This window comes from Narcine bancroftii, chromosome 9 (assembly GCF_036971445.1).
Source record: "Narcine bancroftii isolate sNarBan1 chromosome 9, sNarBan1.hap1, whole genome shotgun sequence".
Taxonomy (NCBI): Eukaryota; Metazoa; Chordata; class Chondrichthyes; order Torpediniformes; family Narcinidae; genus Narcine; species Narcine bancroftii.
Window position 1 is genome coordinate 78175458 of NC_091477.1, and position 25061 is coordinate 78200518.

At 41.2% G+C, this 25061-nt stretch overlaps 1 long non-coding RNA gene across 1 annotated transcript; it reads right to left on the bottom strand.

Annotated features, from left to right (window-relative positions):
- Window positions 1-605: 605 nt before the first annotated feature.
- On the bottom strand, window positions 606-18744 carry LOC138743090 (uncharacterized). Its single transcript, XR_011344650.1, has 3 exons — window positions 18657-18744; window positions 11851-12002; window positions 606-653 (listed from the first exon to the last, which is right to left on the bottom strand). It is a non-coding gene; the product is annotated as an uncharacterized lncRNA (long non-coding RNA).
- Window positions 18745-25061: the final 6317 nt, after the last annotated feature.

Below are 25061 nucleotides of genomic sequence, written 5' to 3' on the forward strand. Positions count from 1 at the left end.
TTCACGTGCCCTTTCCCTCCCTGCTTATTGTTCCTAATCTTTCACCTTCACAATGTAGTGGGATGTGAGTTGAGGGGTGGGAAGGGAGGTTGTGCAGGGAAGCCTGTGATGAAATGCAGGAGCAAGTAAATAACAAAGGTAGATGGTCATTTTCTTGTCATTGTACAGTGAAGTTATGCACAACTTAGACCAAGAGCACTAAGAAAGCACTATCTATTTCAGTATGTCAATTGAACTTGTTGCATAGTACATGCAATTTTGCAATAATTAATTACATAATCAGGTAACAGTGATATAATAGTTGTACTAACTTAATGTACAAGACAATGAATATACACTGCTCAAATAATTCTGAAGGCAAAAGGAAGTGGAAGATTTTAATGTCTGGGATGGCCACTGAATATGAATAGTGGGTATGTTCCAGGCAGGATGTTCTCCAGTCATTATGGGCACTGTCAAACTTCCTTTGTGTCAGCTGCAGCTCTCATTTCTCATTTCGCAGCAATAAAATCCATGCCTCAAATTATAGTTCTAGGCCATTGACTCAGCTTCTGCTTCCTCTGACGCTTCTCCATGTTTATACGTGAGCCTTGTGTTTGAGCTATGTCAGAAAAACCTCCGATTAATCACAACCTTGTTCATTCGCACAGCACCTTTCAGAGGAAACAGATACTGGGATCATATTATAATTGATAATTGTGTGACTAAATGAAATGGCAAAAGCATCATTCCAGCTTCTACCAATTAATTATTGTTGAGACATCAAACCTTAGTCCTTCATTGTTGTTGTGTTTGGTTTGCATGATATCCCAGGTTGCTCATTGTGGAAATGCTCATGGTAACATATTGAAAATGAACAGATTATTACCAACAATAATGTTCCTCAGAAAATCTCTCAATCAGACATTTAACTGTTGCTCTCCATTAAGAAAAAGACACATTTGCACTTAATGCAATTTCCCTTTTCTTTCCCTCAGTTTTTCAATTGTCTGCTTTGTCAGTGGATTGAAATTTGCAGCATTTTGTACATTATGCTTGATGTTTATCAAAAATGTGTGTTCAGCAATTTCACTGCAAAATATCATTCCAATAAAATGGCTTTTAGGGATAATTGGATAAACATTTGAAACAAAAATGGAAAAGACTATAGAAAAGCTTGGAGCAGTGGGATTAATTTCAATTTTTGATTGCTGTTGTGAAGAATTGGCACAGCTGCGATGAGTCAAATGGCCCCTGCCTGCACTGTGATCTTTTATGACTTTACAATTTGATGACTAAAGAATTATTCTCAGGGAGACCTGAGGAAGTAAAAATGATATAGATAGAGTTTAACATGGTGAAATGTGAAGCCCATCTCAATTGGTAAATAACAAAGAAAAGAGAAATGATGAGGGTGGAAAATGTTGGCACTCAGAGGAAGCTGACTGACCTTGCACGGATTCAAGGGATGTTAACTTGCTGGCATCAATAAAGTATAAAGGTAACGATATCTTGTTGTAATTTTATCAGCCGTACTGCAAAACCAGACCTTCAGTATTGTATAATGCTTTTGATTCCAATATTGTTCTCTTAAGACAGGTTTGGGAGATTAAGTGCTGAGGTGAAGGGATTCTCCTGTGAGGATAAATTAAGTATTTGGTGATAACACCTACTGGCCAAGATACTTTTTCTTTAAAGTAACACCTTTGTGTCAATCTACTAGGATTAATGGAGCCTCCATTTATTCTGCCTGAGAGACTTCCCCTCTGTCAGTGCAGCAGCCCTTTCGGAAACAGGTGCTTGAATATCAAGACCTTGTGCACAGCACAAAACTTATGGTCTATCAGGCTGCAATGATTTCTGTCTTGTGGCAGGCTTTTGAGAGATGGACAGGCCACTGAGAGCAGGCACCTCAAGTCACTGGAGAGATGTGACCAAAGGCTATCTGTGTAAATCAGGGATGGGCAACCATTTTTAAAAACACACATTCCACCTTGAGTATTCTTTATGCCATACGTGTTCTATGATTGGAAAGGGATTGCTTAAGGTGGTATGTGGGTGGGAAGGGAAGGTTGAGAATCACTGCTTTAGACCGAATACTTACTGAAATATTTTACTTGATAAAAATTGTCATTGGCCCATTTCCTTTGGAGTTAAGAGCCCGTGCACATAACGAGTCAATTAGGTATGATTAAAACTGGTTTTCAAACTTTTTCTTCTCACTCACATACCACCATAAGCAATCCCTTACTAATCACAGACCACTTATGGCAAAGAGATTATTTAAGGTGGAATATAAGTTTTATTTTAAAAAAAAAGATCGGCCACCCCTGGAGTAAATCATCCAAATCTATTGGCAGGGTAAGTGAACCCCACGTCATGTTCTCTCTTGGGCCAACATCTCTAGCAATGGAGACATCATTTAATTCAGTCAGTTCTCTTGAGCAAGTTGCATTGTTAATATCCCTAACACCTAATTCATGAAACAGATGCTCTACACTGACTTCCGCTTCTGAAAGAGGTTATCAGATGGACTGGGGAAAAGTTTCCAAGATGTTCTCAAAGCCTCCTTAAAAATAAATTGGGATCCTTGGCACTGGACAACAAAATGGAAAAGGAGCATTGACAATGTCACTGAGAAAGATCAAATCAAAGAAGCCTAACAGACAGAATGTGAAACAATCCACCTTCCCCTTCCCTGTTGTCATTACTTGGTACCTTGTCAATACACCTAAGTAGAAACTTTATTATCAAGCTTGATGTATCACCTCAGAAGAAGAAAATATTGTACTGGAGCAAGAGCCTTGCATTCTGGTCTTGAGTTTCCAGAGTTGGATTTGAATCCATGTCCTCCTGACTCAAAAAACCAAAGCATTACCTGTTGAACTACAGCAATGACATAGCAGAATATGCATAATGTTATTGAGTAGTGGAATATCATGTTGGCAGAATATTGATCATCAGCTGTTTTTGTTCCAGTAATTGGAAAGTTTTATTTAAGAGACAAGAAAATCTTGAGAAGGTAATTTGTTCTAATAGGAAGAAAAGTAATTCATGCACATTACATTTATTGACAAGTTTTGGAGAATATTTTATTGTCCTGCCCTGTTTAAATAACCTGGCGGGCTTTTCCAGTAAAGTCACTAACAGGCAATTATAATCAGCAGGGATTGCAGGTTTGAATTGTTCTCTCTGGCTGCTCAGGCAGGCCGCAGAAATCACATTTCATTTCCACAAACCTAATTGCCTTCTCACAAGTCTCATGTTGCAAAATGGGCCAATTCCTGCAGTTTCACTTGGGGGTCGTAAATTACAGTGCGAAGTGGGAGGAAATTGGAATATTCGGGACTGTGTTTGAAGTTTATTTCTCCTTATTCGAGCAGAATGCAAAAACTAAATTGAAGAATATAATTAATGCATTTCAGTTGTCAGCTGTTCCTTTTAGATTATTCATTCCATGAGAATTAAACAAGAAAGTCTGCAGACACTGTAATTGTAGCTTAATACACAAAAGTGCTGGAGAAACTCAGCAGATCCTGTTGAGTCCCTAAGAGGCAAAGATATATAGCCAATGTTTCGGGCCTAAGCTTTTTGCCAATGTATGAGCAAAATGTAGACAGGCTTCTGAATGAAAAGGTGAGGGAGTATGAAAGAAGGGGCAGGGAGAGGAGCAAAGGCCAACAGGCAAGAATACTTAGGTGGCTATGGGTGGCAGGGCAGAATTTTTAAAAAGCAGAGAAGTGATAGAGGGAGGGGATAGCTCTCTGGATGGAGATGGAAGAGGGTGGGGAGCTGAGGAAGGAATACAGAGGAATTAGGAAAGAGAGAGATACAGAAGAGGGGCCTAATGGAAACTGGTGATGTCGAAGTTAATGCCATCTGGTTGGAGATGCTCAGATGGAATATTAGGTGTTGTTCCTCCAGTTTGCAGGTGGCCTCGGTTTAGCATTGCACGAGGCCATGGAGAGATGTGTCATGTGTGAATGAGGTGAAAAAGTGAAGTGGGATGTCCCCGCTATTTGCGGTGGATAGAGCAAAAGTGCTCAACAAAGCACCACCCAGTCTGCATCCAGTCTCTCTGAAGTAGAAGAGGCCACAACTGAACTCTGCAGATTGACAAATATTGCTTCACTTGAATGGACTGTTTTAGACTCTGAATGATGGTTAGGGAGGAGATCTGGGTGTGTCTCATATTTCCTGCAGTCACTGGGGGATTAGAGGGAAGAGTTGAGTGAAGGAGGGGGTCATGGAGGGAATGATCCCTGCAGAAGGAGGAGAGAGGAAGATGTTGGGATCGTATTGTACATGCCAGAAATTGCAGAGGATAATATATTGGATGTGGAGCCTCAGTTATACCTTTTCACACCTTGACCGCTGTAAGAATTCTATTCCTTTCTCTCAATTTTTCCATCATATCTGCTCCCAAGAAGTCTTCCACTCCAGCACATCTGAGATGTTGTCCTTCTTCAAAAATCATGGCTTCCCCTCTACTTAGCCCTGACCCACATCTCGTCTATTTCTTGCACATTTTCTCTGGCCCTCTGCCCTGGATGCAACAATGACAGGATACCCCTTGTCCTCACCTACCACCCCATCAGCCTCTGCATCCAAAATATTATCCTCTGCAATTTCTGGCACCTAAACTCTGATCCCACCTCAATTCCCCTCTCCTCCCCTCTCTACCTTCCACATAGAATGCTCCTTCCATGACTCCCTCATCCATTCATCCCTTCTCATGTGATGGCAGGAAATGCTACACTTGAGCCCACATTTCCTCCCTTACCACCATTCAAGGCACCAAACAGTCCTTCCAAGGGCTGTCTCCCCCCCCCCCCCCCAAGCTGTGTGCGTGTGCATGCATACACACGCTTTGCAACCAGTGCACAAAGGAAATTAATGTGCGTACAAAAGGTTAGTTAGCTAAAATAATTATCGTGAAACTATTTCAAATTTACATTTGCACAAGCATCCAGTGCGCATATACCTTTTGTCAAGGGGGGAAAAAAATTGCCCAATGTAAAATTTTTGTGCACACTGATTTCTAAAAATTAGAGGGAATATCGCTTTCGAGGGAAGCAACACTTGTGAATCTGCAGAGGTCATCTACTGCATCCAGTGATCCCATTGTAGCCTCCGCTTCACTGCAGAAACTGGATGCAGACTGGCAGATTATTTCATTGAGCAATAGTGGCGACCTCCCAATGGCCAATCATTTCAATTCTGCTCTTTTAACCAGCTTTCCACTTAGCACCCTCCTAAATTTGATTTCATCTATATATCTGTTCTCTATATTTTACCTTGCACTTCCATCCATCTATCTTACTTTACTACTGAGGCTTGCTGTGAAAATCAAACATGATTTGCTTTCACAGCAGTTCTGTGAGGTAACAAAGGGAGAAAAATAGGAGGTGCAGACTTTTTCATAGCGGAAGACATGTGGAAGGGCCCGAAGGGTCGTTAGTGCTATATTTCTTCTACGAGATATGCTGAACATTTGTGTGGTCCAAATACCAACCTAAATGCTGCTTCTCCATTTTAAGTGCTCATGGATGAGTGGCTTCCTGGACTGAATGGGGATGGTGCATCTTTTGAAAGAGGCTTTAACTCCATCCTTGCTCAGTAATCTCTCCCACGACAGAAGGTTTAAAATGGAGAAACAGCATTTAGGTTGGTATTTGGAGCACACAAATGTTCAGCATATCTCGTAGAAGAAATACAGCACTAACGACCCTTCGGGCCCTTCCACATATCTTCCACTATGAAAAAGTCTACTTCTCATGCTTTAAACCTTCTTCCTCCTCTTGGACACCTTATTCTGGTCTTCTGCCTGCTCTGGACTGTTATTCCCAGCTGCGGCCGTGGCATCAACCATATCGACTTCACTACTCATCTCACTCATTCCAATCTCTCCCCATCAGAATGCCTGACCCTCCACTCTAACCACACCAATCTGAACCTCACCGTCAAACCTGCAGACAAAGGTCGTGCTGTTGTGGTCTGGCGAACTGACCTCTATCTGGCCGGAGCCAGGCAACAACTCTCAGACACCTCCTCTTACTTACCCCTCCAATAGGACCCCACCAAAACTCACCAAACCACTGTATAATGCACCATCTCTGAACTCGTTGCTTCTGGTCACCTCCCTGGGCCAGCCTCCAAACTTATTGTTTCCCAACCCTGTACTACCTGTTTCTATCTCCTATCCAAGATACAAAAACCCAATTGTCCCAACAGACCCATATGCTCCTGCCCCACCGAATTGGTCTCCGTTTACCTCAACACTGTTTTGTCCCCCCTGGTCCAGTCCCTCTCCAACTACATCCAGGACATTTCACATGCCCTCAATCACTTCAATAACTTCCAGTTCTCTGATCTCGATTGCCTCACGTTACCATGGATATCCTATCTCTATGCCTCAAAGTCTTTGTTTCTTTCTGGACAATAGACCCAAGCAGTCTCCCTCCACCACAACCCTACCCTAGCTTGCAGAACTTGTCCTCACTCTCAATAATTTCTCCTTTGACATTCTACTTTCTCCAGGTTAAAGGGGTAGCTATAGTTACCTGCATGGGCCCAGTTATGCATGTGCTTTCATTGGCTATGTGGAGGAATCCATGCTACAAGCCAATAGAGGTAAGGCTCCTCAACACTTCCTCTGCTACATTGATGACTATTTCATTACTGCCTCATGTACTCGTTGCCTTTCATCCACTTTGCTGCCAATTTCCACCCTGACCTCAAATTCACTTGGTCCATCTCAAGCAACACTCCCTTTCCTCGATCTCTCTCTGTCTCCATCTCAGGAGATCTCAACAGACATCTTCTATATACCAACCAACTTCCACAGCCTCCTCAACTACACCCTGTCCTCTGTAAGAATTTCATCCCATTCTTTCAATTCCTCCATCTCCATTGCATCTGCACCCAGGATGAGGTCTTCCATGCCAGATCATTAGAGATGTCCTCCTTCTTCAAACAACATGGCTTTCCCTCTACCACCATCGACTTGGCAATCTCCCACATATCCTCCATTGCCCACACATCTGTTCTGGGCTTCTCCGCCCCCACATACAATAAGAACAGCATTCCCTTTGTCCTCATCTACGACCCCACCACCCTCCACATCCAACACATCTTTCTCCACCATTTCTGCCACCTACTACATGATTCCACCACTAGACACATACAATATTCCCCTCTACTTTCCCAGGGACTACTCCCTCCATGACTCCCTTAATCACTCCTCTCTCCCCACCAATCATCCCATTGGGACCTATCCCTTTGACCACAGGAAATTCTCCACTTGTGCCCACACCTACTCGCTCACCACCATTCAGGACTTCAAACAGTCCTTCCTAGTGAAGCAACATTTCACTTGTGAATCTGCAGGGGTCGTTTACTGCCTCCAGTGCTCCCGTTGTGGTCTCCTTTGCGTCGAAGAGACTGGACACAGACTGGGAGATCGCTTTTAGTGTGGATCTCCAAGTGGCCACCCATTTAAATTCTCCATCTCATTCCCTTGCTCACATGACTGTCCATGGTCTCGTGCACTGTCAGACTGAGACCACCTGTAAATTGGAGGAACAACTCCTCATCTTCCGACTGGGCACCCTCGAAATGGATGGCATTAATATCAAACTCTCTGGCTTTTGTTAAACCCTCCTTCTTCCCCCTGTCACCTTCTCCTAGCTGTGTCTCACCATTCCATCACCTTTCACACAAACATGATCAATTTATACCCTGTCCTGTATCACATCCATTCAACGCCTTTTGTTGGTCTGGATTCCTCTCCCAGCCAGCATTGTCTGAATTCAAAGACGTTCTGAGATTTCCTGCTTCTGGCTTATTTTGTTTATTCTTTGAAGAAGGGCTCAGGCTCGAAACATCAGCAATATATCTTTGTCTCCTATGAACACTGAAAATACCAGCTGAGTTCCTCCAGCATTTCAGTGTGTTTTTACTTCAATCATAGCGCCTGCAGACCTTTGTGTTTCTCCTAGTTATAACTGACCTGAAACAAATACTAATCCAAATTAATAGATGAGTAATGGAAGCAGAATCACGTATTAATCGTGCTGACATTCACACCTTGAGAAATTCACCTGTGCAGAACAGCATGGGTGGCACACAATTAAGGCAACACTGTTACATCGCCAGCCACTGTGGCTCGGATAAGGAACAATCTGAAAGGAGTTTGTATGTTCTCCCATATCTACATGGGTTTCCTCCAGGTGTTTCAGCTTCCTCACACCCTCCAAAAATGTATGGGTTTTGTCGGTGTATTTGAGCATGGACTGGAAGGGCATATGACATGCTGGTACTCTCTTTTTTTTTTAAATAGACTATGAATTTGAGATATTAGAAGTTAAGTATCTGGGTGGAGAGCTAGATATATCAAGTAACTTTTTCCTGTTTTATAGTGAGTTAGTTATTGTCAATTTAATTAGTGTATTAAATTATAATGTTAACAATCAAATTTTCTTTGATACCTGCTTCTCTCTTACTTGAACAGCAATTTCAAGGCCCTGATTGACAGATGTGGCTTCATTCTTTCAAGAATTCAAGGAAAAATTGGATGAAATAGACAGACAAAGCGCGAGGGAAGATGTTAGTAATGTGATTGGAAAGTGTGAAATTGCTGATTTTTGGGAGTATAATGGAGGTTGGCATGTGGCAGCAAGAGAAGGCATCCTGACATGAAATGCAGACAATAAATACTTCTAGCCTCCCAATATCAAGCCACCACAAGAGGAAGTTAAGCTCAGCATCTAGAAAATCTCAGCACGTGACGACCCACTTGTTGACAAGTGAACCAACTCCCAAAATGGCGGACGCACGGCTACAACCACGGAAAAAATTGCCTGCACACGGGGCGGGTTTTTGTCCGATCTGATGACGTCCCTTCTGGCCCAAGTGATAGGAGCGAGAGTGTAGAAAAGTATAGAGTAAAGTCCGGAATACATCAGTATTGAACTTGGCTCTACAGCGTGGATGTCACTTCTTTTCATAAGCTCCGTGAGTAGCACTTTGCGACAAGCACACTATTTTACAATAATTGCCCTTTGGCTAGATTGGTGAATTGACCCAGTGGTAAAAAGGAAAGCCATATTTGAACATATACAATATAGGGGAAAACTTAGAATCATTTATTTATGCATGAATTTGGATTGTGGACTTTCTCTTGTTTCTTTATTCTGTGCTCTTCAGCATCTGAAGGATATGAACTAGAATTGATGATGTTCTCGTGTTCCCATATCTTGGCCTTTTTTGAGTTTTTGAGTGTTAATTGAGGAGCCAAGCTGATTAACTGTAGTGCATTTTTACAGATGGTTCATATGACTGCTACTGTTCCCTGTAATGAAGGAAATGAATGTTTATGGTAATGATGGCATTGATGCCATCAACCTCCTTGACAGTCATTGAAGCTGAAGTCATCCAGGAAACTCAATACCATTCCATCATGATCCCAACTAATGCTTTATAAATGGTGCTTGTGGTTTCAAATGTCAGAAGGTGAGTCACTTGGCAAAAGGATAACCACTCACTTGTGGTTATAATAGACATATGGCTGATCCACTTTGAGTTGCTGGTCAGTGCTGAATTTCAGGATGGTGACTGATCAGCAATAAACCCCAGGATGGTGATGGCCAGGAATTCGCTGAACGTAATACCATTGAATGTCGAATTTAAGAGGTCAGATGCTTCATTGTTGGAGATGGTTGTTGCCTGGCACAATTTTGATAATCAGATGTAACTTACCACAAGTAGGAAACTATAAGCCTGTTCGCCTAATAATTGTCAGTGGGTGAATGCTGGAACCCATTTAAAAAAAAAATCATATAACAATCAATTTGAGCCAGTGTTGGTTTATGAAAGGAAAATTAAGTGTACAGTGCATCTCCCAAATTAAATCATTGGTGGGGTTCTAAATACAGTTTTGATCTTCTTATTTTGATCATTCATTTGCATTGGAAGCAGTTCAGAAAGTATTGTCTGGGCTAATTCCTGGAGAGAGGGGTCATCCAAAGAGGAAAGGCTGAGTTGCTTTGGCTCAATGGGTATCAAACAATATGAGATGATATTTTTGAAACCTATTGATCAATCAAGATGGGGTTGATTCTGAAAAGATGCTTCCAATCATAGGGAAAGTTCAAAGTGTGGGGCATAATTTCATAGTTTGAAATGTGGAAGAATTTATTCTCTGAGTTTTGGATCTTTGGAGTTCTGTATGTGAGATGCCTGTAGAGATGGAATTGTTGCACGTACTGTAGGCTAAACTAAAAAGATCTGGATAAAAAGACAAGAGAGCAAACAGGAGAATGGAGCTGAGGCCAACATCAAATTAGCCACATTCTACTTGAATTTCAGGGCACATTTGGAAGGGGGGGGGGGCTATTTAGCTATCTCTCATATTTTGTCATGTTTTTCAAAGTAGAATTTTTAAAATAAATTGGAAATCTATTTCTTGGACACCACAATTTTTTTTTTTAAAAAGCGGATATGTTGACAACAGTTATTGCAGAGAACATTGAGAAGGTATCAAGAAGATATGCTCACAATATAAATGCATAATTGACAAAGCACACATCAGCATCCATCCCTTTGCCTTGCCCTGCATGGATACGGTACTAGCCCACATGTATTTTCCATTTTACATGTCACTCCTGAATGAGAATCTCTGATCAAAGTTAATTATTTCTGAGGAAAATGCTGAGTTAAACTTTATCATCTAAGTTATCACAGGAAGCTTAAAATAAACACCAATTCATTAGTCATTGGTGTTGGCCATAAACGCAAGAGGTGAATGGCAAAATAATCCAAAAGGGCAGAATGAAAATGTTTGGAGACATTTAGGCTTGGGTTTTGAGTGCACTGGCAGAGATCATAGCAGAGGCAGGTTCACAGGAAAACTGGACACCTCTCTGAAATAATTTTCAGGGCTTTAGGGGTGGGAGGGGGAAAGTTGTTCATTCAGGAATCTAATGGCAATGGGGAAGAAGCTGTCCTTGTGCCTCTAAGTGCTCATTTTCAAGCTCCTGTACCTTTTCCCCATTAGTAGCAGAGTGTTAGTAGAAGAGGGCCTGGCCTGGGTGGTGGGGGGGTCCTTGAGGATAAAGGCTGCTTTCTTAATTTTTTTTTATCTTGATGCTCTGGCCTGTATACAAATTTGACACAGGCTTTAAGTGATACATTCCCAAGTGCATTAGGCTGGTTAACTGATCTTAAATTGGATTTTTACTTGTAGTTCCAAATCAGCCAAAAGAAAGATGAAAGAAATTGGACAAGGGAAATATCAAAGCCTCCCCTTCAAACCCTCCGAGGGCAATGTCAGAAATAATCCTCCTTATTGCCATTTCCTCTTTAATCAAATATTCTATCTTCAGATTACTTAATTCAAGCAATTTTATTCAAGGAGAGAGCAGTGAAGGTCAGTGAATGTGACACACACAAACCAAATGATCAGTTCTGTAATTGGAGGGAGTCGATCTATATTCCCATCATAAATTTATTTGATACTCAGTTTAGTGCATGTCTAAACATTTAAGAGATTCAGCAATGATGTAATAAAATGCTTGATAAGGTTGTTTATTTTCTTATTATTGAATTCTAATTAAAACATTGTACATGACTTTAAAAACCCTGCAATAATGACAAAGTTATTGTGTGAAAAGGTTAATTATATGAGCCTCTCTAACAATCATACCACAACATTACAACTCAGCAATGAAGTAAATTTGTTTCACATCCCTCTTGATGAGCATCCCAAATAATATTTCTTTAAGACGAATGATTTCAAAAGGTGAGCTAAAATGATGGGTACCTTTAGGAACTTCAACCTATTGGTTAAACCACTAGTGATGCATTACTTACACTCGTCAGTCACCCTGGATCATACTCGTGTTTCCTTGAACTGTGACTAGTATGATATCTTGAGTCAGTGAACCAATTCCTGATAAGCAGGCGCATACAGAACTCACTGCTGCATTATAAAGGACAAGCCCTTGGTCTTTTCACCACACTGTCTGCAAAGCAGGAGGAAGAAAAAAGAATCAATTTTTATTAACTCATAACAGTGCTGTTAGAAAAGCAATTTCACGCATGAGGAAGAAGGCCCACTAATGTTTTTTTGGATGTCAGAAACCACCTCCGATTAATTGAGGTATAGCAAGGCAACAGAAGAATAGTTGCAGATGCAAATAAATCAACAATACAAAACGAGAGTAGGGATAACAATATCCAATGACATTTGATGAACTGCTTGGCATATATGTGACAATTGAGTTCAAATCCACACAAAAGAGCTGCAGGAAAGATCAGCAAAATTTTAATTTTGAAAATATGATAATTTAACACAGTTTCACCTGTTTGCCAGTTGAACAACATATATGAAAGGAAAGATTTTGGTTTGTTTAATTCTGTTGTACTTGGCCTAGAAAGTGTTAGGCTGCCTGCATTTTTGGTGGTTGCTGTTTGAGGTTGCACTACGAGAAGCTCCTTGAATGCCAAAAGCAACCAAATCAAGCAGGTTCCATGAGACCTGGCCACAATGGATGTTGATTAAAGTTGAGGTAAAAATTTCCTTCAGAATGCACCTTCTTGTCATGTCAGGAAATTCTCAACATCACTAACAGCAATTGGCCTTGCAGCCTTGGCTGAACAAAGGCCCTACATCCCCTAATGCTCCCTACCTGAGAAAAATCCATTGATCTTAGACTTGAATGCTCTTGTCTGCAGTTAAATTAAATTTATTTTCTTGTACTGTTAGATGTACAATGCCCCATTCATACAATTTAGAGTATGATCCTCTTATCCTAAATCTGCTGAATCTATAGTTTTAAGTTTCTGTCATTTATGTTTGGGAACTAAATATTTCAGGGCACTTTATTTTTAGAAGTTACAAAAAAAAAAGTAAAAAGTGGAAAGATTTCCCTGATAATAACAGATGTGATAAAGGTTGGAGTCAGAAAAGGATCTTTGCAGAGAAAATCTGGATGTAGAATCAGTATGTTAGGAGCTAGAAAATTGCAAAGTGGAGATAACACAGCCAGCAGTAGTTTATTAAGCCCTTAAAAGTAATCACAATGTTTGACAGAGCATAAATCAACACATTAAAGGATCATGGAATAAGGGTAATTCAACTATCCCAAGGGATAGTCTTTTTCACATTGACTGAACAAATCAAATCGATAAAAGTATCTTGTAGGTTGAATTTGTGGAATTCACTTAAGAATGAAATGAGGGCCAACAAAGGAACTGATCATTTTTGATCCATGTGCAATGAGATCATTTTAATTAGCAACTGTATGTAAAGCACGTCGAAAGAATCAAAGGCTTGTTGATCCAAACCGAGGCTTTTATTAACTAGAAGACTGGAGCATATCACATGCAGGTTGACCAGTCCAGAATGACCTGGTCTGGCTAGGAGGAGCAACCCTTTAAGACCTGCCAGTAGGTGTGGCTACACACTCAGCCAATCACAGTCATCCTACACTACAATCTGTACATGTACACATTAGTGATAGGATCTATCACACCCTATAGTTAAGAATCTTTTGGGGAATAATGATCATAGTATGATTAAATTTGACAATTAGTTAAAAACTAGTCTTGGCAATATAATGATTTTAATGACACCATATTTTGATAGAGGTGTAAAACATGCAAATTTTACAATGTGGGACTGATGTGCCATAAATTACCACAAAACACTGAGGTTGTGAAACCGAAAGGCCAGTGATTCTCAACCTATTCTTTCCACTCATGTACCACTTTAAGTATTCCCTATGCCATAGATGCTCTATGATTAGTAAGGGGATTGCTTAAGGTGGTATGTGGGTGGAAAGAAAAAGTTTGAAAACCACTGTTTTAATCATACCTCATTGACTTGTGTGCATGGTTTCATAACTCCAAAGGAAATGAGCCAATGGCAATTTTTCTCAAGCAAAATATTTCGGTAACAATTGGGTCTCAACTTTCCCTTCCCATTCACATACCACCTTAGGCAATCCCTTACTTATCACAGAGCACTGATGGCATAGGAAATACTTAAAGTGGTATGTGTGTGAAAAGAAAAAAAGTTGAGAATTACTGTGATAGGCTTTTACTGACTATAGACTGGAACAGCAGCCAGCCTCGTCGACTGATCCTGGCAGAATGAATGGGGAGCATGCAAGGGGTTGTGGGTAGGATGGATCTTGGAAGGCGTGTCTAGCCAGCAGTAGCTAATCACAGCATTACAATGGTTTACCACAGGGACATTTAGCACTTGCAACCGCCGATGAATTTTTTTTTTTGACACATTGGGAAATTAGATTTAAAGATATAAAGGTAGATAAGCAATGTCAATGAATGCCTCTTCTTTAACTTTAATCTTTAGTCATGGTTCTAATTTTTCTCATTGTTTTTTATTCTTAGAGAATTTACATTTGAGACTTGTGTTTATTTTAAGTTTTTTTTTAACCATAAAATGAAGTAAAATTGAGATTGATATATTTGGAGGATTAATGGGAGTTGCAGGATGTGGCATGGAGCAAGAAAATAGACTTAATGTCAAAGATTAGAAATCATTTAATTGAAAGGAGGAGTTGTTTCCAGGGTTTATGCAATCCATCCCTGGTCCTATTTTTTCTGTTATATTTGAACCTAGTCAGGAGAGATTATAGTCTTTGTCTCAGTTACAAGGACTCCAAGCTCTCACTTCCTTCATGGAAGTTATACATAATGGATATTTAGATATTGCATGTTTTATTTTATGTTTTAAGCAGATGACAATTCCTTTTCCTAGAAGCAAAGATGATCATTGGAATCACCTATCAGTTGCCTCATTTCGCCTTTGTGCAGATTTATCACACCTTTTTTAAAAAAAAACATTTAATTATATGCTTGACAATAAACTTAAGTCATTCTATAGGAATGTCAATTTCAAACCAACTTAGATAGTTTTCAATTGAGAATGTCTTTCCCTTGATTGATAATCTCAGAAAATTGTGCTTTGTACCTCAACAGTCCAAGTGATAAGTTCCATCTTAAGCAAGTGGGGACAAACCCAGTGAGATGCTTGCATGAGCATCCGTGTGTCCAATAATGATGATGCCCTTGATCAGAAAGGAAATTGCTCATAAAAGATAATAATTGCTTTCACCAATGTATTGCAGTGTTACTATGTACAAACTTGAACATACATCACTTCTTTCAAGTCCTAAAAAAAGACTTAGCCAGGGATCACTAATGTTGAAGATTACCAGTTTATGACAGCAGGATGTGGTGGGTCTTATCTTTATGATCCTGGACTGCCAATCTAGAATTGTTCTGTTCAAATTCAACTGTCACATGGGAAATGATAGAGTTGGTGACAGATGATTGTAAAAGTCATGCTGCTTCTCTGATCTAATTTAAAGGAAAAGACCTGGCCTGCTTGTTAATTCCATTTAAAGTTGAACAGATGGCTCAAAATAGTCAGTTTTGTGAGGAATGGGCTGTAAATGCTCATGTCCAAAGGACAAACAGAAAGAAAGTTACAGATTTTAAGATTTAAAAACTATTTGTAAGGTTAATACTGAAAGCATTACATTAGTTGACCTTTCTAACAACACTCAGAACTTAGAAATTACTTTGAAAAGTAAGGAATTCATTTTAAAAGGATTTGTGAAAATGTCACAGTGGACCTGGTGCACAGCTTATATGATTTAACCTTTAACCTTAGATTTGTGTGACATTCTAGATCAGAATGTGCTGTAACCAGAGAGAGAGGCCTTACACTATGTTGAATTTACAAATTACTGAATAGTTTGAAATTTAGTTCAAATTAATATTGGGACACTTTTTCTGTAATTCAAGGGGATAAAATTGACACAACACATTTTACCAGAAGTAAACAAGTTTACATTTTTATCAGGGTGTAAATGTGACTGCACATCTGCCCAATGCATTGACTCCCAAAATTAGAGCAAGAATCAGTAACAAAAGGCACTTAATCAGTCACAAACGTCACAGGTGATTTTAATTTGTTTTAATTGTGGCTCCAAGTCAGGACTGAATATTTGATCAGAGCAGCAATAGTTGTTTATTGGGCTTGTGTCAGGATATAGAATTAAGTTAGGTAAATTGATTTGCTACAAATCACTCAAGATATGAATAAATGGTGAAACATGGTTCAGCAGCTAAATTGCCTACTTGTGATCTTAAACAAAGTCAGGTGTGCTCAGTTAGCACCAGGCACAAAGAGGAAATCAAGCTGCCTGGTTTAGTGCTCTGGGTCGACGTTGAAGAATACTGCATGACTGAGAGCAGAATGCACCTTGCTTTTGTTGCCCACACTATCCAAAACACATAAATCTTCTCCTTCATCCCATTGCTGTTTGTGGGACCCTGCTTTGAGTAAATTGGGATATGCATTTGTTTCAAAAGAAGTAATGACACTTAAGCGATTCTCTGCAAATGAAAATTTTACAGACATTACTGAGACAAATGAAAAAGCATTATATAAAATCGTGTTTTTATTTTATTAATAAATGCAGTAAACCATCCCACTGTGAGTGAATGGAAAATAAACAAGAGGCAAAAGAGGTGAAAAAAATCCAAGCCAATGTAACTACTCACCTTACATATATTGATTCAAAACATTTATTTCTGTGCATAAAACCAAAGGTTAAAAAAAAACAAGATTGCATTATTGTGCCTGTCAACGGTTTCCAAGACAACTGTTTAGATCAAAGTAGGAATGAGTAGAGTATTATACAGCAGAGGATAAGGGCAATTTCTTGGATGAAATGTGTACAAAATAAAATTTTCTGCTTATAACGACTGATTTTTATGTAATAATTCCCATGGTGTTTTTTGCTAGCCCTGACATGGATTTCTTTCTAATAGCCTGGTTCATCTGATCTCATTCCTTATATGGAATCTAGGTTTTTACAAAGTTGCAATAGGAGATCTCCCATGTATTCATCAGGAGATATGGGTAGGAGGAGATTGTCACATGCTTTTCAGATGAGCTCAAGGTTCTTGCTTCTACCCAAAATGTTGTTCTGGCCAATATAAACCATCCCCACAACTGTCTCGACCTTCTCTCACAGCCGAATCAGAGTCTTTCAAATTACCATGTTGTACCAGCGTCCACCACCACCCCTGGCAACACTCTGTGTATATAAAAAAACTTACCTCTGACATCTCCCTTAAGCTTTCCTCCACTCACCTCCTACTGAGGTTCTCTAGTATTTGCTATTGTTTTAAATTTCATCGAGGTAGTCCTTAAGCACCAATTGTTGATTAAAGTTGATTAATCAGATTAACGTCTGCAACCAGGCAATGCAAAGTCATTGGGTGCCAGAGCCCTCTCTTGGCTTGCGCATATCCCGCACATTGGCCTCACACTTGGGGGCTCCTGAAGCACAGTGCCCAGATGCCATACTATCCTGTGGCGAGGTGGGGACAGGCCTACAGATGTATATCCAGGGTGTACCCAGGATGCCCTGTTTTCTGGGCTGTCATCCGACACCAGGATGCCGTTCCTGCTCATGTTCTCTTTAAACGGGTGCCACAAATGCTTGTGTTTCATCTCTGTAATGATAGCCAGGAGGAGTCAGGACTGAAAGTTAACCAATTTGTGATTTTAAATAAAAGCTCCTGAAGCCTCCACCCCATGAGGTATTTGTTTCTGTTAATGGGACGGCTGGGGTTACACTGTGAAACAAAATATAGACGTTTCTTTCGAGTGTTTGATCTGTGACACTTGACTTATTAACTGTAGCTTTGAAACAGTGATCTGTAACTCCAATTCCCTGATTTTGTTTAAAGACATTATTGCTACAGCTCAGGATGATTTAAAAACAAACGTCCATTACAAAATCTGCACCTGGAATGCACATAACAAAATATGCGATCGACTATCTAATGTTGGAGTTTAGGTTTCAATGGCAACAGATCTTAGCTGTTTTGGTGAGGTGTTCTTTGCATAAGTGACAAGTCTTGATGGGTGTAATCAGTCGCACCTTTTAAACTGCATCACCTGGGTAGCCCTCCTGGGACGCAGGTGCAATTACTGGGCCAAAGGAGCTGGAAGCACCTTTCAAATTGCAGGGTACCTATTAAATCGCCAACAAGGCGATTTAAGGGGGATCCAGTCTCCACAATGACACATCACGTACTCACTGGAAGTACAGCAGATGTTCGGATGTGCTGGCTGCCCAGTGACGCATGCATGCAAGCGCCAATGTCATCGGGCTAAGCAGATTGGCCATTTTCCTGTTTAAATTGCCTGTGGACGTGACCTAGGTAAGTTTAACTGGGTTGCCAAACTACCTTTGAGATAGGACAGGGACCCAGATGGATTCCAATGGGTTTGACCAGGTCAGACCCTTTCTAACTGCTGTGTAACTGGATGCTAACTAGGCAAATTGCTAACCCAGTTTACAGGGCAGTGTGAAAGGGCAGATTGATGGGACTGCAGCAGTGTGTTTTGATGAGCTTTTTGTATACCCTCACATCAAGGAGGAGCAGCCTGAAGGTTAGTGTTCTCCTGCGGGGTTGGGAGAGCTCAAAACATAGATTAGTCAGGGGTCACTTCCTGTGGGGCACGACCAGACGGGAGGCTGGTCCAGGTCAGCTCACATGAAGCTCCACCCCCACAAGACTCCACCGCCCCATCCACCCCGTAATGCTCTTTCCAGAGAGTATACCTGTCTCTGAGAGTCACTAGCAGGGTGATGTCGTTGAGCTTTGACTCGGCTTTGAAAACTTGAATGGGTGCTCCCCACTCCATGTACTCCGAACCTTCCAGGAGGGTAATGCCTAATTGGATTGTTTTCCTGGTTGCCAGTCCCATGAAGGACAAGACCACATCTCTAAGGTTGAGGCATGCAGTGGTAACTAAATAAGGCACCATGCTCCCTGGGCTGTGGTGCTCACAAGTGTCTCCGTAGATACCCACAATCAGTGCCCACTCCCTAACAACCCATCCCCACACTAACGATGTGTCACAGTGGTCGGCTGTGTAGGCCCCATTCTAGGAGGGCATGGAAGCTGGCCCAGACCGCAGTCACCATCCATTCCCATAGGGTGGTACCATCATTAACCCGTTCCAGTGGCACCCACAAGGAGTTGCCAATCATCTGTTGGTCAGAGAAACCACCCAGGGAGCTCATTTCCTGATGAGAGAGGACATTAGGGTTTAGGTTTCTATGACAACAGCTCTTGCCCGTCTTGCTGAGAGTTCTTTGCATAAGTGACAAATGTTTCTTGCTGGTTTTGGAATGGAAGGACATGTGACCACCCACAATATACACATCCCACACAGGCAGGACTCAGAGATGGGATTGCAGTAGTGCGTTTCGATGAGCGTCTCACATCGAGAAGAGGAACAGCCTGAAGATTAGTCTTCTCTCGTGGGATAGTAAAGATTAAAAGATCAAGGTTCCATTATTGTCACCTAATACTACATTTAGAATGTAACATACGTGAAATTCTTTAGCTTTTGTCCACCATAATGCAGGCAGAGAGTTGTCACTTTGTCCAGCGCCCTTCACAGAAACCTATAGCACCTGGTGTTCCCAGCCGGTCTTCCCTCCAAGTATTGTCCAGTCATGAGGCTGCTTTGTTTTGAGATCAGACAATCTCAAGTGTATTCAGGCTATTAGGCTTCTGGGGGTGGGGGGGTGGGGGGAAGAGGGGGGTTTGGAAGAGCTCAAAAGATAGATTTGCCTGGGACCACCTCCGGTTGGGAGGAAGACCAGAGGGAAGGCTGGTCCAGGTCAGAGTGGGTAGTCCATAGGAAGCTCCAACCCCATGCGATTTTCCCCCCCCCCTACCCCCCAGCAATGGTCTCTCTAGAGAGCAATCATATCTGTCTCTGGCAGGGTGATGTCGCTGAACTTCGCTTCATCTTTGCAAACTTGAGCTGATGCTCCGTGTACTCTGATCCCTCCGGGAGGGTAATGGCTTCCCAGATTGTTTTTTTTGGTTGCCAGTCCCATAAAGGGCAAGACCACCCCTCTAAGATAAAGAGTGCAGTGGTGACTAATTAGCCTTCTAAGGAATCAGTCACTTTTGTGCTCTCTGGGCAGTGGTGCTTGTCGGCATCCCCATAGATCATCGTGATCAGTATCCATTCCCTAACAACCCATCCCCACGTTAACAGTGTATCACTGTGGAAGGCTGCATAGGCCACAGGGAACCTGGCCCGTACCTCAGTCACCTGTTCCCATAGGATGGTGCTGTCATTGACCCCCTTTTGTCAGCATCCACAAGGCATTGCCAATCATCTTCCCAATGAGAGAGAAGGACATTGGTGGCCCCCTTGTCTCCAAACTGAAGCAGTGGCATTGCTAGGTGTTCACCTGATCACTGATGGTACCAGTCCCCTCGCCAGTTAGCCCCTTAGCGGAATAGTCCTGGGACTCCATTATCACATATACGTGCCCAACAGTGGTTCCCCCATTTTCACCTACCTCCCATTCTGGGGTAGTCAGTGGGATGCCTTCATGCAGGTCTGGGAACCATCCGGACACTGGTGGGGCTTGCAAAAGCATGGGCTCTCAGGGAGGAGGATGTGTGTCATGGGACTCAGTTTCCTCATGTTTATCACCATCCATTCCCACTTGCCCATCCCCCAACTGTGTGTCGATTCCTTCCCCCTGCTGGACAATGGCTTGGACTTCCCCTGGGTCAAGCTGTGAGCTACTTGTAGCTGCTGTTTTCAATCATCTTGGAAGCTGCCTCCAAGACTTTATAGGTTGGTCACTTGCCCTTGTAGCTCATTATAATGTCTATTATAATTGCCCTTGTCACTCCAACTTGTCGACCAAATTGACTAGCATGACATGACTCGATTACTATTTCACTTTAGCAACGATATGGACGTTCACCTCGAACCTAGGTTGGTCTCCAAAAATAGTGAACCTATAGTCGACAAGCTCACGCACTTGAAAATGCACACTGCAAACGGACTCATACACATACCTGGTTCCCTGTCCAACAGAGGTATGGCTCTCCTCAAGTATTGATCTATCACAATACTATAGCTCAGCTCAGTGTAGTGCACACATTACCCACAACACTTGCAGCAATGTCCACAGTAGCAACGTGGCATGGAGCAATGTCTGAGGTTTGGACCATGAGGCAGAGAGAAAGAATGTGTTGTGCATTGGAGTGATATACAGTACTAATCTGTGCTTCTAGCTAATAATGACTTTAGATGATTTAAATTAGCCAATGAGTGGCTGGAGTCCAACCTTGATTGACAGGTGATGTGACTTCCGAATAAATTTCGAACAGGAAGGACATGTGACCACCCACAATATACACATTCCACACAGGCAGGGAGGCCACGTTTCCTCCCCACACAATGCTAGAGCACATCATTTAAAGAGAAAGGGATAAGTTTACACAAATAATTTTAGTTACTTGGAACAGGCTGCCCAACAAGGAAGCAGTACAATAGTCATGTAAATGTAGAAAGACACATTAAAATGTGGGGAATGAAGGGTTATGGATGATGTACAGGCAAAAGAAGTTAGAGACACAAAAGACCTCCATCTTTCCACATCGAAGGCCTCAAAGCCCTTTGTTTCTTTCTCAACAACAAACCCCCACCACCACCACCACCACCACCACCACCACCACCCTCCTTCACCTGGCTGATTTTATTCTACACTCTATAAATTGTTCTTTGACTCATCCCACGTTCTCCAAATGAAAGGGGAGGCCATGGGCTTCAGCTATGCCTGTCTTTTTGTTGGCTATGTAGAGCAATCCCTGTGACCGCAGGAAATTATACACTTGTTCCCCAAACAGCAACACCTCACTTTTGAATCTTCCGAGGGCACCTACTGCATCTGGCTTTCCCAATGTGGCCTCTTTCACTCTGTATGCCATAATAGTGGCAACCCATTTCAATTCTCCATCCCATTCCCATTCCGACATGTCGGTCCCTGGTCCAATGCACAGCTAAACTGAGACCACCTACAAATCTAATGAACAATATTTCATATTTCATCAGGTTACCCTGCACCCAGATGACTAACATCAATATCTCCAGTTTCAGTTAGGCCCCACAGCACACAACTCTCTCTTTCCCTAGCTTCAGCTCTTCTCTCTCTCTCTCCCTCCCTCCCTCTCTGTCTGTTTTTCTCCCTCTCTCTCTAGCTAGCTATCTATCTCTCTCCCTATCCCTCGGTCTCTTTTCCTCCAGGTTGGCATTCACAGCTTTTCTCTCATGCCCTCCAATCCATGTCCACCTCTGGCCACTTGGCTGTTCGCCCGTGCTCCTCCCCCTGCCTCTTCTTCCCTCCTCACCCACCTTTTTATTCAGGTGTCTGCCTACCTTTTGCTCATACCTTGATGAAGAGGTCAGGCAGGCCTGAAAGGTTGGTTTTCTATCTTTGCCTCCTGAGGACGCTGCTGTACATGTTGAGTTTCTCCAACACTTTTGCGGATTAACTTCAGATGTCAGAGATTTAGTTTAATTTGACATTGCGAGCTGAAGGGCCTAATCTATTACTGTGCTATTTTATGTTCCGTATTCTAATGTGGCATCTTTGCAAAGAATGCTCAGTGAAAATACAGATAATTGTTTCTAAAGACAAAGGTGCTGGAGAAACTCAACAAATAACATGGAGTTCCTTATGTAGAAAAGATTATAACCAATGTTGGTCCTTTTTATTTTATTCAGGCGCTTATCTGCTTTTTGTTCACACCTTGAACGGGTCAGGTCCGAAACATTGGCAACAAATCTTTGCCTCCCATCTCCGCTGTGGGACCTGCTGAGTTTCTCTTGCACTTTTATGTATTCACGACAATCACAGCAGACTTTCTTGTTAAACTTTATTTCTGAAGGCATTTTTGTTTCTAAGTTTATTTTTAAAAAGAACAGTGCAAGTGACCCAAGATGTAGAAGAGTCAAAAAGTCTATCAGGGTGTTTTCGTTGTAACGAGAAAAAGGGTACCGGTCTGGTTAGATTAAGAGACTGTTTGCAGGATATCCTAAAAATACAATTTTCTTTAGGTCCAAAGAAAGATCTTTTTAAATGGGGAAGTTACTGAAATGGCTTTGCTTAATAAATTAGATAAATTTCAAATGGCATTTTTATGATTAGCTTTAGCAGTAGCGAGGAAATGTATAGCTGTTTCATGGAGAGATCAGATGGAGCTTAATTTACAAAGATGGCATTCAGAAATTAGGTCCTGTATACCAAATGGAGAACACCACATAATTTGAGATAAATATTATGTATTTAAAAAGATTTGGAGCCCATATTTGGATTATTCCAATTTGAAAATCTGAGATTTGTGGTGGGTGCAGCTGGGCCTCCGCTTTGTAGAGTGAGTGAACGATTTAAATTATTCTCCTTATCTCTTTCTTTCTTTCTTATTTTCTTTTTCTTAGGGGGTAAGATTTGGTTTAGGGGATCATTTGTAATATTTTAATTTTGCAATTGTGGTTATTACTTTGTTTTCTAATAACTAATTTTTTTTTAAAGTCTATCAGGCATTATTGGCGAGTGATGGAGAATAGATTTCAGAGGGTTTGACTGAGGCAGGAGAGGCAATGATGTTAGGGTGCTGTCCTAAGGTGGAGCCAGGATGAATTTAAATATTAAGGATGCTTGATAGAGTGAAGGAAGAGAACTTCTTTTCCACCAGTAAATGGGACAGTACCACAGGAAACTGTTTAAGAATGAAGAGGAAAAATATATTTACATGATGGGAAGTAAATATTTTTTCCTCGCATTGCAAGTGTAAGAACCACAAGTGAACAGGGAAGAGTGTTTGGGTTAGTGAACGAACAGACCTGGACCTGGTTCTTCAGTTGCCAATAAATTGTCCAGGATTCTGTATGGCTGCAGGAATGCCCAAATCCATGGGCACCCAGCGTCTCTGAAACAATTATCTTTTGTTTCTCTTTCTCTTAAAGTTAGAGGCACCAGGCAATGTTCGTGACAATTCTTTGTCTCATGCAGACAAAAGTTGAAGTGCATCATGCATATTACATTATTACGTGACGATAAAAGGAACCTTCACTTTGAACCTTAACCTTGAAAGGAGGTTAAAAGATCCGATATTGTTCCTCCTGCAGTTACCGGGAAGGTGCTCTGTGAAGGGCTGTTTGTGCCAAAGAGTGAACCAAAATGCATGGAGGAAGCTGAAGGTGGATGGAAGTGGGCAAACTGTCTTGTGATACAATTGCCCTGGATGTGTTGGAAATTGTGGTGACAATGCATTGAACGTTGGCGCCAATGGGCAGAAGGTGAAGACGAGGGGAATGTTTTCCATGTTCTTGATGAGGGAGGGAGAGTGAGAGCAGAAGTGTTGAAAATGAGAATTGGGTTTTAACAAATCTCTGTCACCAAAAAGGGAGCACATAAATAACATTGCAAATGCGACTTATTTGGTGACCTTTTTTTGTTTTTTTTTTAATTGGGAAATTAACCAATGGGGCAGTAATTTGGCAAGATTAATTTCCAATGTTTACAGTATTTACCTCTTTTAGGCAGGTTTTATAATTGCAGGGATGATTTTTGTGATCAACCCAATCTTTCTGATCATGCTAACTGATTAATGTTAGAGAGCTTTCAATTTACCCAGTAAATAAGTCACAATTGGCAAAATAAAAAAACACAATGAGATTCATATAAATAAAAAAATATATATAACATTATTTTATGTGTTCAAATCAACATGAAAACATTAAATGAATTATGTAATTTATTACATAAATGAAACATAATCTTGTCATTTGATGTTGATTTTGAGTAAGAAAAGAAAAAAAAAGCCCTACCCCTCCTCCCTACTGGTGTGGGTGGGGTGGGGGGGTTTGGGGGGAAGGAAATAGTCAATAGATTTGAAGAGAGAAAAGAAAAAGAGATGAAAAAGAAGAAAAAGAAAGGTTTCATTGGATTCATCAATCTCCTGCCAAGGGAAAAATATCCTGACATGCGGAATCCCAGATGGTTCCCGGATGCAGGGGGCCAAGACCAGGATGGAGGCATCGTTAAGAATATACACCTATGTGTTGAAGGTATGGTTTCCAAATTTTTAGAAAAACATTTTTTTCCTAAGGTTATAAGTAATAACCTATCGGGGAATAC